The sequence below is a fragment of the Octopus bimaculoides genome, chromosome 2 (assembly GCF_001194135.2).
Source record: "Octopus bimaculoides isolate UCB-OBI-ISO-001 chromosome 2, ASM119413v2, whole genome shotgun sequence".
NCBI classification, from domain to species: Eukaryota; Metazoa; Mollusca; class Cephalopoda; order Octopoda; family Octopodidae; genus Octopus; species Octopus bimaculoides.
Window position 1 is genome coordinate 173,969,880 of NC_068982.1, and position 14,794 is coordinate 173,984,673.

Genomic DNA, 14,794 nt, shown 5'->3' on the forward strand with positions numbered 1-14,794 from the left:
ACACACACACACACACACACACACACACACACACACACACATATATATATATATATATATATATATATATATAATCCCTTTTCAAAGACTTACCTCCTGAAGATAAATATATGCATATATTTTAAAGCCAAGTCATGTATAGAACACACACACATACACGCATGCACACACAAACACACACTAAAACACACACACATACACTCAAAGTACGTTATTAAGTACTCAATAAAGTAAAATTATGCCGCTTAAAATTCATTGCCTTTCCAGATATGTCGATTATTGTTATTGCATGAAACCTTGATCGCCTATGTGAGTGGGGGAGGTGGTATATGAATGTTTATATGTAGATAGGTAGGTATGTGTATAGATAGATAGATAGATAGATAGATAGATAGATAGATAGATAGATAGATAGATAGATCAGCGGTTAGTTGTTAGCAATGTCAAAGAGTTGGGCAAAATGGCTTGCGATATTTCTTCTTGTTCTTTACAACGAAATGCTGAAAAGTTCCTGATTTGTGTGATAGAAAATACAGGAAGTTCAGTTAATTTTGATTTTATTCAACATATTCCCCTTTGAGATTCACACACTTATTGCAGCGGTTCTTCGGATTTTCCAAGCCTTGTGAAAAGAACTCGGGAGGTTGGCCTTCCAAACAAGCCACTGCAGCAGCGATAATTTCCGAATCGGAATGAAATTTCGTTCCCTTATGATATTTCTTCAGTTATAGAAAAGGGTGATAATCAGATGGGGCCAAATCAGAAGAATGGATGGTCTACCAATTCGAAGTTAAAGTCGCGTATTTTCCGTAGAATTTCATGTGCTATGAGTGCTGGTGCTTCGTCCTGCAAAAGCAGGACACCATGGCTCAGCTTCACCACAGTATTTCTGCTTCAAAGCTTCAGCCAGTTCGTCCAACAGAGACATTTAGTATGTGCGTTGATGGTGCGACCATTGGCAGGTATTTTGTGGCGAGGACTCCGTCTTTGTAACAGGACGCTGAAACCAGAATCTTTCCTGCTGACTTCTGGGTTAGAAATTTCTTGGGACGCTGTGAACCGCTGTGGTATCACTCCATTGATTGCTTGGTCTGGAGATCATTGCTTGGTCTGAAGATCATTGCTTGATCTGGAGATCATTGCTTGGTCTGAAGATCATTGCTGGATCTGGAGATCATAATGATGACGCCAAGTTTCATCCATTGTGAATAAACGAGCCATAAATTTAGCCTCTATCGCCACAAACAGGTCCAAAATCGCCTTTGATGTCGTCATTCTGATGGACTTCTGTTCTGCGTTCAGGCATTTTACTACGCATTTTAGGGAGAGCTTTCTCATGTCCAGAATCTTGTGGATGATGTGGCTAACTCTTACGTAGGAATTTTCCAAAATCTCAGCTATGACTTTTGCTGAAATCCGATTGTCCTCGAGAATCATGACGTATACAGCGTCGCCTTTGTTCTCTGTGGTTTCGGAAGTTGGCCGTCCTGACCTGGGTTTATCTGTGACCTCGAGATGAACAGTCCGAAACTGTGACACCCAGATTTCCACTGTGGAGTATGACGGGTATGATGGCTTATTTTCCTGTTGTCAATTTTGTAGCCATACACTGTTTTATTCGGTTCACTTGAGAGTGGTATTAGTGCTATGCAGAAAACTAGTGATGAAAGTGAGTCACCTCGAAAAATGCCACAGTTTATGCTAATATTGTTTGAGCGCAATTCTCCATTAGAATGATATGATTGCAGCTTCGTGTTCCATAGTGACATATTATACTTTAAAAAATCTGAAATCACAGGAGAAATTTTGAAAATGTCCAACGATTTCAGAATCCACGAATGTGGTATGCTGTCAAAGGCTTTTTTATAATCAATCCATGAAGAGCTGAGATTTCTGCGCTTGTTATGGCAGTTCTCAAGGATCATGCGATTAATTAGGAGCTGATCTTTGCATCCATATGAGCCTCGTCTGCATCCTATATATTTTCTCCACTAGAATAGATGTGAAAATCTTATAGGTAGTAAACAAACATGTTATAGGCCGGTAGTTTTTTGGGTCTTTGATTTCGTTATTTTTGCGGAGGAAGTAAGTAATACCATTTCCCATCCAATGGGGAGTTTTTTCTGGGTCTTTCATAATATTATTAAATAGTATTACTAACATTTTGTGTGCAGACGAGAGTGATGAAATCCAGAAATTAGGTACTCTATCAATACCATGGGATTTCCACTTTTGAGCCTTCCTTAGTGCTCTCCTTAGGTCGGCGATTGAGATGTCTTCCCATACTTGTTCTTGTAGATTTTTGTAGGCATCTTAGGTGCGTTTGATCCAGTCTGCATTTTCATTGTATGTTTTCTCATCACTCCAGATCCCTTTCCAAAAGTTTTCAACTTCTTCCATTAGGGGTGGATTTTCAATGGTTATTTTTTTCTTTCCCTATTTCCCTGTAAAATGATTTGGCATTGGATTTGAACATCTTATTTTGCTTGTAGAATTTGATTCTTTTTTCAAATCTGCGTATTCTCTGAGCTTTTGCTTGAACTTTTTGTTTAAGTGTTTCATTCGCTAACATTAGTTCTTCTCTTGTTGAGAGTCCATATTTTCTCACGATCTTCCTGCCTTTTCTTGATCTTACACCATTTCCAGAGATTAGCTCAGTTAATATTGATATCTCCCTTCGCAATGATTCAATTTCAGTTTCAATTCTAATACTCCAGTTTGATTTTCTTTTCGAATTTGGTATTGTTGGCTTTTTGGGTGTTAAACAGCGTCTTTCGATTACCTTAGCAACAGAGTAAATAATTTCATTTAACTTATTAAGATCGGATTTTAGTTGTTGTATGATTTCTTGTGTAACGCAGTTGCCAATATTTATTTGCGTTTTATGTTGGTGTGCATTTGAGAGTTTATGGAGTGGTTCCCGATCATTCATATTTGTATGCCCTACAACTGCAAGCTCATTCAGAACTTCCTGCTTCATTTCAGTGATAGATTTTCTGTGTTGTTCAGCAAATATGTGGTCTTCAAATTCTGTTTCGACATCATTTTCCTGGTTGTTTTTCTTAGGGTCATTATATTCTCCTTTATTATTATTACTATTATTATTATTATTGTTGTTGTTGTTGTTGTTGTTGTCGTTGTTATTATTATTAGTATACAGCTATTTCAAGCTACTTTAGGTCGGAGAAATATCTTGAGGTTTGAGGAAAACATTTCTCCTCAAATCTTAAGAATTGCACTCACGATTTCACTTTCCCGCAAGTTATCAATGCGTTTCTTAGATTCAGTATCCTTCACTCTAAAATGCAACAGTTTGATCGTTGTGCCTTGAGTAGCAATAACCACTGAATCAATTGCCACTTTTGTCTATCTCTTTCACTAGGTCCAAATATCCCTCAATTTAAAAACAATTTTGGTACCCGCTCTGTTATATGGTATCACACATTCTATGATCATACACTGTTTTTTTTTTTGTTTTTTCTTTTGTCCTTAATGGGGGAAATCCTATAAAATTCTGTAATTATCATTGTCTATCATTTTCATACCACACACTCGACCGATCTACTCTTTTCTCGACACATTCTTCCCTGTGCTTATAACCTTTTTGTACCACCCTATTGAAAAGATGGTTAATACTTTCGTCACCTTTCCCACAGATTCTGCGTGTCCTCTCAGACTAAATTTTACCAATCATTGCTTTTATCTCACTGGTACTAATGGCTTTTTCCTGAGCAGCTATGATCAGCGATTCGGTTTCTCGTTTCAGGTCGCATAATGAACCAGTAAAATCATTTTGCTTCACGCTTAGCCACTAAAAACTTGCGTAGATTTTCAAAGATTTCTCCACCGCACCTTTCAAAGCCACAACTTACGCTTCACTTTTCATAATCATTTGGAGATCAGAATCGAAAATCACGCAGTAATGATATGGCGAGCTTCAGCTTCCATTAAATATATAACTTTACTTTGTTCTTAAATACTCGTGCGTCTGCATGTACACACATATGAATGTGTTTCTGTATGTGTGTCTATGTGTGTGCACGCGCGTGTATTTACGCTCACAAACACAGACAAGGAAATGTTTGGTTAACCGAATGTTACATTCCGACACTTTTTCAGATATAAGTTAAATCGTTACTGGCATGTAGAGATTTTGTATTTATAAAAGTCCGCTGTTCTACCGATAATCTTGACTCGTTCAATATAGCATTCCTTTAACAGCCGACTTTTATGTATCACAATCTCGTCATAGTGAACTTGTACCAGTCTCGCAGCTAGCTGTTAATTCTGTATGATGCATAGTACACCTCTGCTTGTTATCACTCATATCCTATGTTAACTTTGATATAGTGCTAAATACCAAATGACCAGTTGAAGACATGCTGTACACGTATTTTATGACAACTTTTCCCTCGTACCTGATGCTCTTCACATTTCGCACTTTTAATTACTTTTAAAGGATATATAGGGAGTATCATAGAGCTGGTTTTTGTATCATACTGTGCATTCGTATGAAATAACTCTTTCAAGTTCTGTAAACTGACTCTATCACTCTTCATAGTTCCCATTAGGGTTGGTTCCCTGTCATTTATGTATGTAAATTACATCTCATAAGAGACGACTACCATCAACAAAACCGTTGTACGGTGCTATTTTTTTTTTTTTCCTTTCTTTTAAATCTGTCTTCGGTTATACTTTGTTTTGGATTATTAAATATTAATCAAATCAACTCATCAGTGTTTTCTATTTTCATAGTCTGTTTCAAACTCATGAGATTTTTACTAATTAATTTCTTTATACTACATTTCATTTGTTACCGTTCTACCATCTTGAAATTCAGTAGAATTTCAGAGTTATTTTGTCGAAAGTCATTCGGTATTCATGATGGTGTGACCAAGTAGACCTTGAAACAAAAGAAAAAGAAATTCATTATTATTATTATTATTATTATTATTATTATTATTATATTCTTTTTAGCTTATTTTCGGAGAATTTTAATCACTAGCCAGGTTTCTACCTCAGACCTAATGTTAATAACTGTGTTACAATAGAAATTTTCTCAAGAGCTGGGCTTTTGAGATTAGTGCAGATTTTTGGACATATTTGTTTATTTGATTTTCCAGATGTTTTTTCAATGAACATTGAATAACTTTTTTTAACGCTGCCTAATGCCCTTATCACTCTCAGTAGAGTAAATGTTTTCAATTTGTACATTCTGCTATTTTCTGCCTCTGGTTTCTTGCAACCAGCTAACTTTTCAAATTCTTTGAATGTGATATTTCGATCAGCTGCTTCTGTCATATCTATTAGACTGACGGCATCTTGTCGATGATCTTTGATAATAATATCAGGTCTATTGGCGTTTATCTAGCTGTCAGTGTGGATGGTAACGTTCCGCAGAATAGTAACTTTATTACCTTCTGTGACTGATTTCAGACAGTGTAGTGTTTATACCAGTTTTTAAGAAGTAAAATGTCTTAATAATGACAGATGTTTCCATAAAGGTACTGCCCAGTTCCGTCATATCTGGTTTTGTGCTCAGCTATTGCAAGTTTAGAACATCCAGCCACAATGTAGTCGATGGTTTCAATACTATTATCACATAGTTTACAGTTTGGATCAACACTATTGTGGAGAACGTTTGCTTGCTGTGAGTGGAGATTGATCTTGAGTTGCCATCATAAAACCTTTAGTTTCTGCCTTTAGATCTGAACTGTGCTACCACTAATGTACTATTTCTTTATATCTACATTTTTTAAACTATTTTTACATTTTTGCAACTGATATAACTTCTTAGCTCTCTCATAGTCAACTAAAGCACTTAGTAGAATATTACTGAAGTTAGTAAGATATGGGCAATGTTAGTAACTAACTTTTTGTACCGTTCTCCTTCACTAAGTACTCCCCGCCACTCCCTCATCAAGGTCGTTGTTAGCAGGAGATGGATGAGACGGGTGTTTTCTCCCCCCACGTAGTATCCGAAACTGGCATTTTACTAGTCAAATTAAAGCTCTCTTTTCCAGTATCTAATCTTATGAAACTGTTTCTTATACTCATGGTATTATTTTCAGATTATTCTGTCACTTCTTCGTTCCTGTTTTAATTTGAAGACACTTACTTGTGAAAATGATTTAATTTCAGCATTTTGGTAAATTTGTAACATGGAACTAATTATTATGCAATCAATCGACGCCCATGACAGTTTCCTTGTTTCGTATCTTGGCTTTATCAAAGTATCAATTTCTTAACAGAGAGCTAGTGGTGAGCTTTGATATATACTCTTTCTATACTACAGAAATTATATTGTTATTTTACGTTTGTTACTTTTTTGCAAATGGTCCTTAATTTGTAGGATATTTTAAAGATTATCTCTTGGTAATTTATAAACTTATCCCTAAAATGTCTTACAAGATGGAATGATTGTTGGAAGGTCGTGTATTAGTTTTTCTTCAGACGAATCGTAATTGTCCAAACGGTAAGCCCACAAGAAATTTGATTGGGTTTAAATGGGCGTTGAAGATGAACGTCATCTGGCAGTACATTTTTCCAAACAACAGCTATTGTGCTTTTAACAACAGTTTTATATAGTTCCCTACTACGCCTTACATATATGTACATATTTGTGCATATGTATATATTTTTGTTCTGTAACATCTTGAAGTAACAAACAAAATCAAATATATATATATATACCGAACACAATGAAAACATCCTCATACTACAAAGGCAATAAAACCAAAATTCCCACGGAATATGTCGAAAGCATAATAAAATGTATGAAGAGGAACGCCTTCTTCCATTATAGGGAAAAACTTCTAATGAAACAATCAATTTATACAAAGTAAGAACACATATTATATTATTATACTACAACATAAGGGACATATAAAATAACTCAAATGTATATATCCAGGGCATCAATATTGAAGCAAAATATTTAACGACCAAACTCTGCATACACAATACGGCTATCGATGTAGCCAAGAAAAATAGACTTATTACACTCAGTTACTAAAAAAAAAAGTTCTTTAGCAACACGACAAATTATAGATTAATTAGGCTTGCAAAAGGTTTAACTGGGTCAACAAAAAATTTAATTCATGGGGAAAGCACCACAGATCTGATAAACTGGTTCAAAGAATTCCGGCATAAAAGTAGCTGTAGATTTATCTAATTTGACAGTATAGATTTTTAACCATGTATTACGAAAATGTCTTTGAAAGCCCACATATTTCACATCAAAGCAGACAATAATAATATAAAACAAGTTCGGTATTGTAAGTGTTCTTTCTAATTTAGCAAGAACAAGTACCGGATCAAGAAGAAATCATAGTGAAGAGTGCCGTGTATCCATGAGTAAACACGACAGAGAAGAAGGAGTGAACTCGCAATTTCCCCAAGGTGAAGTAGAAAAAAAAACATACACAATATTACTGTGGGGTTGCATAGAAATTATAGCACATAACTTTCTAGGAGCCGATACATTCTGGAAAAAAACATCGAAGTCTTTTCATCACATAACAATAGAATCCTTCAACACCTTACAAAAATTTTTAAAAATCAAAACAAAGTGATGTATGTAGCTATCGGAACATCGAGTTGCGATCATTCGACAGACAATGCATGGTTCTTCAATTGCATGGTCCTTTAATACTTTAGATTTTTGCAGCCATATCGAGCAAATGCAATGCACAATACTACGTGTCTTGCATCAATTTATCCGAAAATACATTATAGAGCACTCGATATGAGCTCTTTAAAACACCAAAAATACTACTCGCACTTTTAGCATATCTAGCGAAAGAAAGGTGAGTCTGACTCAAAGGTGTCAGAGATTCTCTCTGGCACTGTTGAGAAACAATTTAACATATCGTTATTCAAGCAATTCATGTTTACCTGAGAAATACTCTGTGATATCACAGAGTATTACCCAAATAATGAATAGAAACACTGTGTTCAAAGTGTAAACACGACACGAATTTCTATTAGCCCATTTTACGCAGGGAAGCAAACAACTGTGGACATTACATAACACGCCTTCTTTTCTTTTCCTTCAAAAACTGCGAGTTAAACTACTAGGAAACTAGTTGAAGATCGATTGTTCAATTTCCTGTAGACTAGTTTTAAACCATAACAAGGAAGAAGCAACGTACTACATATATACAGGTGTGTATGAGTGCATATCGGTGTATGTACCTGTCACCTGATATACATATATATGTATATATGTATATATGCATGTATGTATGTATGTATGTACGTATGTATATGTGCATGTATATATATGTGTGTATATATATATATATATATATATATATATATATATATATATATATATACACACACATTCATACATGTATATATACACACACACTCATACATGTATACATGAAAGCTTACATACAGAGCATAGATAGAATTGTTAACTTACATCCTTGTATTCCATAAGGTTGAGTCTTTGCATGAATTTCGATAAATCATTCAATGAGCTAATGCATGCTAGTGTTTACATAGATACACACATACATACATACATACATACATACATACATACATACATGTATATATATATATATATATATATATATATATATATAATGTATGTACGTACGTAAATGTATATATATATGTGTGTGTGTGTATATAGTCATGTATGTATGTAGATGTATGCGTATATTCGTAAGTATATTTATGTCCATGTATGTGTGTGATGAATATGTAATTGAAAACCTCGTATTTTAAACGTACATTCACAAAGTCCCTGTGTGCCTTTGCAAGGATAATGATGCAGGTGCATGCATAACAGTATCCAGATGCATAAAATTATACATTTACGCACACTCTCTCTTTTCCCCTCTTTCTCTCTCTCCTGCCACATACACACACCTGCGCGTGCGTGCATACAAATGTGTATGTGTATGTATGTATGTATATATATATATGAGTTCGTTTGAGTGTGTATGTATATATATATATATATATATATATATATATATATATATATATATATATATACATACATACACATATATATGCACATGGAGAGACAGACAGGTAGACAGAGAACAAAGAGTGAGAGTTTGTGGGTATATATGTCTCGGGTTTTGTCATGTATATTTATTTTCTGTGTACTCTTCACATTCTACATATGTGTAAATCTGTTTGCATGTATGTATAAACATATGTATGTATGTTTTTTATGTGACTTTGTATTCGTGTCCATTGATTATACATGTCAACCAAATTTTATTTTCTCTTTGTTACACCATTTATGCTTTTAGCTTTTATTTCCTTTTTGTTTATTATTTATTTCCTTATTTCTTGTTCGTATATTTGTTTCTTTATTTTCTCCGTATTATGTTCTCACTACGTGGTGTTTTCTTTAATCACAACTGACACCGCAATGTCGTCCATCATTGCAATTGCTGAATGCTGTAGACATTCACAAACCTATGTATTTTGGTCGTCTCTTTATAACATTTTATAGTATTGTGTATAGTTGTGTGTTGCTGGGGCGATGGTAGTTCTTACATGTTGCTGGCGTTGGTGAGTTGTTTTGGTGGTGGTGTAAGTGGTGATGATGTTGAAGTTATTTTGTCAGTTCTGCTGAAGGTATGCCAACCATGACAATCCTGTCTTTTTTCTGTGTGCACTCCAGACAACACTGGTCAATGGTAGTGGTGGTGGTGGTGGTGGTGGTGCTGCTGCTGCTGCTGCTGCTGCTGGTGGTGCTGGTGGATGTGATAGTTCTGCCGATGATATTTCTAAAATCATTTAATAGATACAAGACTATCGAAAATTCTGGAAACACCCATTTGTGAGTGTGGTGTCAGTTTGTTGACAACCTTTTTTTTTTCTTTTACCACTTACTTCACTCAATTACTTTACATCTGTGAAAGGTCCCAGCCACAATTATATGCAAGACTTTATAATAAAACTCTTTAATAATACATTCTCAGCATGATTTCTGCACTAGACGAAACTGCCTGACACATCTATTCCAGCAATACAATCAAATTCTATACAAAATATTAGTCAGAAAATCAGCAGTTAATTGTTTATTTTTTGATTATGCAAAACCCCACTGAAAAAGTCGACCTAGGAGTCCTACATCACAAATTAAAAGATGCCAGGACACCGCTAAATTGGGACAGCTGTCAGATGGTAGCAGGCAGGACACCGCTGAAGTAAGTGGGACAGCTGTCAGATGGTAGCAGACATCGGCGTTCTATATGAAAATCCGGATCTTTTCAATTTCATGGCCAGATTTTTTAATTAATTTTTTAAAACTAAACACTTTGAAACTTCGGATACTGGTAGAATGTGTCACATAGAACAGGGTTTACTCTTGACGTTTTTGACAAAATTTTGTATTTTAGAAGTTATTTCGTGTTAAATTTGTTGTATTTGGATAATTTTAACCAATCAACGACGTATATTCAGCTGAAGAAAATTACTGCTGCTGTTTGCAAACAACAACTTCCAGGTACGCTCCTCTAACAAAACCCTTCTTTAATAACCAGAGATGTTTTTATATTGTGTGTAGTTACATTTGAAAATCTTTCTGCAAATACGCTCTTTGTGTACTCGGACTATTTCCTGTAAGAAACCCGGTAGAATGATAAACCTTCAATAAATTACTTTCATAGGCTAGACAGGGGTACGAACCTTTGATCCCTGATGAGCTCAGATTTTGTCAAACTGGGAAACTTTTCGAAGAAAAGCAATCGAAGTCAAGAATCTGAAATTCTAGGAACGTCTTTATTCCCTTAAGTTTCTACTGCCTAGAATGTCGGAAATAACATGAAGCTGAAACACACACACACACACACACACACACACACACACACACACACTTACACACACACACACACCGACACACGCATATATATATATACATTTATCAATCTATCCATGTACGCATATTTATAATATTCATACATTTAAATGCGCGTGTGTGCGTATGTATGTGTGTGTGTGCGTGCGTGTGTGTGGGTGTGGGTGTGGGTGTGTGGGTGTGTGGGTGGGTGGAGGGTGCGTGTGTATGTTTGGGTGTTTAAAGTTATTGAAGATCTAAACACATAAGTAATGAAAACCGAGAATTGTTCTCACAATTCATTTCAAATCCTTTCGTATATATGTTTTGTTGTTGTTGTCATTGCTGTTGTTGTTATTGTTGTTGTCATTCCCTAATTGTTTTTTATTATTGTTTTTAACCATAACTGTTGTTATTGCAAACTGTTTTATGCAGCAGGAATGAATTTTGTTGCCTAATAGGATTTAGATTTTGTATGTATTTATGAATGATTGTATGCATACATGCATGTGTCTTTCTTTATTTGAGTATATATTTTTATGTGTGTTAGTGTGTGTGTGTGTGTCCATATATATATATGTGTGTGTGTGTGCTGGCATCTATGTGTGTGCGCGCACTCTTGTGTATATGACTTATTTTGACAGTGAATATAAAAGTATTGCGTAACGTAATGTGATGCAGTTTAGTCTAATAGCGCAATAACGTTTAAGGGTCGTTCACTTCGGAACAAAACACCCTTTTTGTTAATGGTTAATGTTAGAGTCCTCTGTGAGGAAGATAATTTTAACATTTCATACGCATCATTTTATTCATTAAAATATATTTCTCCTCGTGACATTCTCGTATTATTCCTTTATTTCCTTTTTTTTAGAGTTTTATTGAACCGATTTTTGCCAACCTCCATTTTCCTTTTTCAATCTTCGTATTTTATTTTGCGTTTTGTGTTTTGTTTTGTTTTTGTTTGTTTTTTTTTCATTAGAATAGGGTTTTGTTATGTTTGAGTTGATCTTAGTCTTTTCATTTTTAAAGGTAATGAATTGGAAGAACGAAAGGGAAATGAAAGTTGACAGATATGTTCGGAGCTTAAAATCAAATTCTTTGCACTGTTTCATAACGGTATTTTAGTTTCTAGGTTCGAATCCCACCCGATATGATTTCGTCATTTTTTTTCTTTCTTTAGATGATAGCCATCTCCCAATCAGCCTGATTGTTCTCATTGACTATTATCCTTACATGTGCACGGATATAACTTTTCTGACCATCCACTGACCGACATGGTATTAAACATGTGATCTTGTGTCTGCACAGGATTAATTTCATTAGTTTTTAGCAGTTGTTGCTGATGAACCTTGAGGTGGCATTTTAGCCCAGGATTGGATTTGCTTGTCTTCTTGCAGGCCGAACGTGTAGTGGGACCCGGAGGCGCCGGCAGTGCTGTCACGGGATCTATTTGTGTTCGTTGACTCGTTGATTCTCATTGACCATCTGATGGTTTACACAGCCAGATCTGCTGAGAAGGACATGTCGGCAGATACTACAATTCCATTTATCTAACTAATGTTTGTTCATTCTCCTTTTCTTAGAGCTCTCTTTAGTTTTGCATGCATCACTCTTTCTTCATTTAAGGTTTTACATAATAACATAACCCTTCTCTTTGTAGTAATAAATGTAAAAGTAAAATGAGGAATAGCAAATGTGTTATAAACTAATCTTTTGCTCATTATTCAAACTTTCAAGTGTGCTGCGGAGTCTGAAGATGTAAATTTAAGAACTTTAGATTAATACACAGTTTTTTGTAAAGGATTTCGCAATAAAAAATATATGCTTAAAACTTATTTCGAAAATCTGTGTAAAAATTACCTTTTTCGCTCCACCCTAATGAACACGTTTTCAGCTTCAAGGTCACACTGAGATCGACATTAACACGGTCGTGAATTCAGCGAAATCACACATCTAATTTTATACTGCAAATTTCATAAACACCAGAACCAAACCGCAATACAACACATAAGTCAATTTTCATGTAATTTACACAACATAACACTTATGTCCTTCCTCAGCAGTGAGAGTTCACATGTGTCTGATGAGCAAAAATGCCATATATTTCTAAGTGTGATTCTTGATGAATATTCTTGCCAATCCTTCGCTATTATATCAGAACATATTTGTAAATAAATATATGAATTGAACGACGCTACCTTTTATTTACATAATTATATTGATTTAGATTTAGAAATCCTTCTTATTGTCCCGATATATCACCAAAATCAGACGTATGTCAAGGAAATAGCCTTTTTAAAGGGCTAATATTCAATGTTTTCATTCCCCTTTTTAATATAATCTTCCAACTATTATACGTGCACTCACACACGTGCACACAAACATATATTTGTATTTATGCAAATATATATATGTACATATACACACAAACTCTACATACTCCCACCAGAGGTGTGTACTCTTACATTTTTGTGTTAATACATCAGCAAATATTCTCTGGTTGTGTATGTATGTGTGTGTGCATGCATACTATATATGCAATTACACAAACACACACATATTATACATACATACATACATACATACATATAAATAAATATATATATATATGTATGTATATACATATATATATATATATAAAGTATATGTCTATTCAAACGCACATGTCCATATGCTCAGAAAATATAAGCAAACAAAATGAAATAGCAAAACAACTAAACAAACAGAAATGTGTAGGATAAAGCCTCTTTCTTCTCTTATTTTTCCCCCTTTCAAATTTTTCTAACTAGATAGGGGTGTATGTTTTGTCAAATTTTAGCTCTTGCGAAGCACTATCAATACTCTATTATAACTATTTTTGTTGCCATTGATTTATTTTACTTCTGCAATGACACATTCCACAAAAGCGACGTAGGCAAATAACCTAACAGTTGGATTAAGATTTAGACATTTTTACATTTTCGATATGTGTGTTTTTGTGTGTGTGTGTGTGTGTGTGCGTATGTGTGTATGTGTGTGTGTGTGAGAGAGAGTAAGTGTGTGTGTGTGTGTGTGTGTGTATAAATAGACATGATGAAATAAAAAACCAAGACAGTAAATAGAATTCATGACATTTATCAAGAAAAGGCCTTACAGCTGTTTCCAGGATATTTTTTTATATCTCTTCATCAGAGACGGTGCGAGAAAATGTTTGAGTATTAATTATTGTAGAGAAGATATGAAATACAGAGGGAAGTAAGAGAATGAATATAGAAGTAAGATACATAAGGATATTTTATTTGCAGTTCCATTATTGAAGTAGAATGATGTATATAAGTGGTGAAAAAGTTTTTTGGTGAATAAATTTTTTATACCGGGTGCGTAGCTTCCAAAGGTGGTTATATTCGGTCATTCCAAGCATAGAGCTTTGTAAACAGTGTTGGTCGATAGAGGGTTTTTTTTTGTGGGAATTAAAATGTGTTGGCAGTGTTAATGGATAGGTAGAAGAGAGAAGTGTATGATTAGAAAGAGAGATAAGTCAAATCAAAAACAGGAACAGAGAATGGGAGGAAAAAGAGAAGCAAAAGGGAGGGAGACGAAAAGAAATGAAGAGAGGGAACGAAAAGAGAGAGGATGTGTTAGCTAGTGGCCAGAATAAAGTGATACAAGGAAGGAAGAGGTGAGGGGGAGTGTTAGCGAGTGGTCAGAATAAAGTGATAGGAGGGAGAGGTTAGGGGGAGAGAGAGAGGTTAGGGGGAGAGAGAGAGGTTAGGGGAGAGAGAGGAAGAGATGAGAGGGTAAAGGAGTAAAAGAGTGTGAGATATGTGAGTAGGGGTAGTGTGATAGAGCTGTATTAAGGGATGGGTACATGTATGTATGTATGTATGTATGTATGTATGTATGTATGTATGTATGCATGTATGTATACATAGGTAAGCAGAGTTAGCGGTTGGAATAAGTTTGTATGGGATAAGGTTCTTACAACCGGTATCATTTACC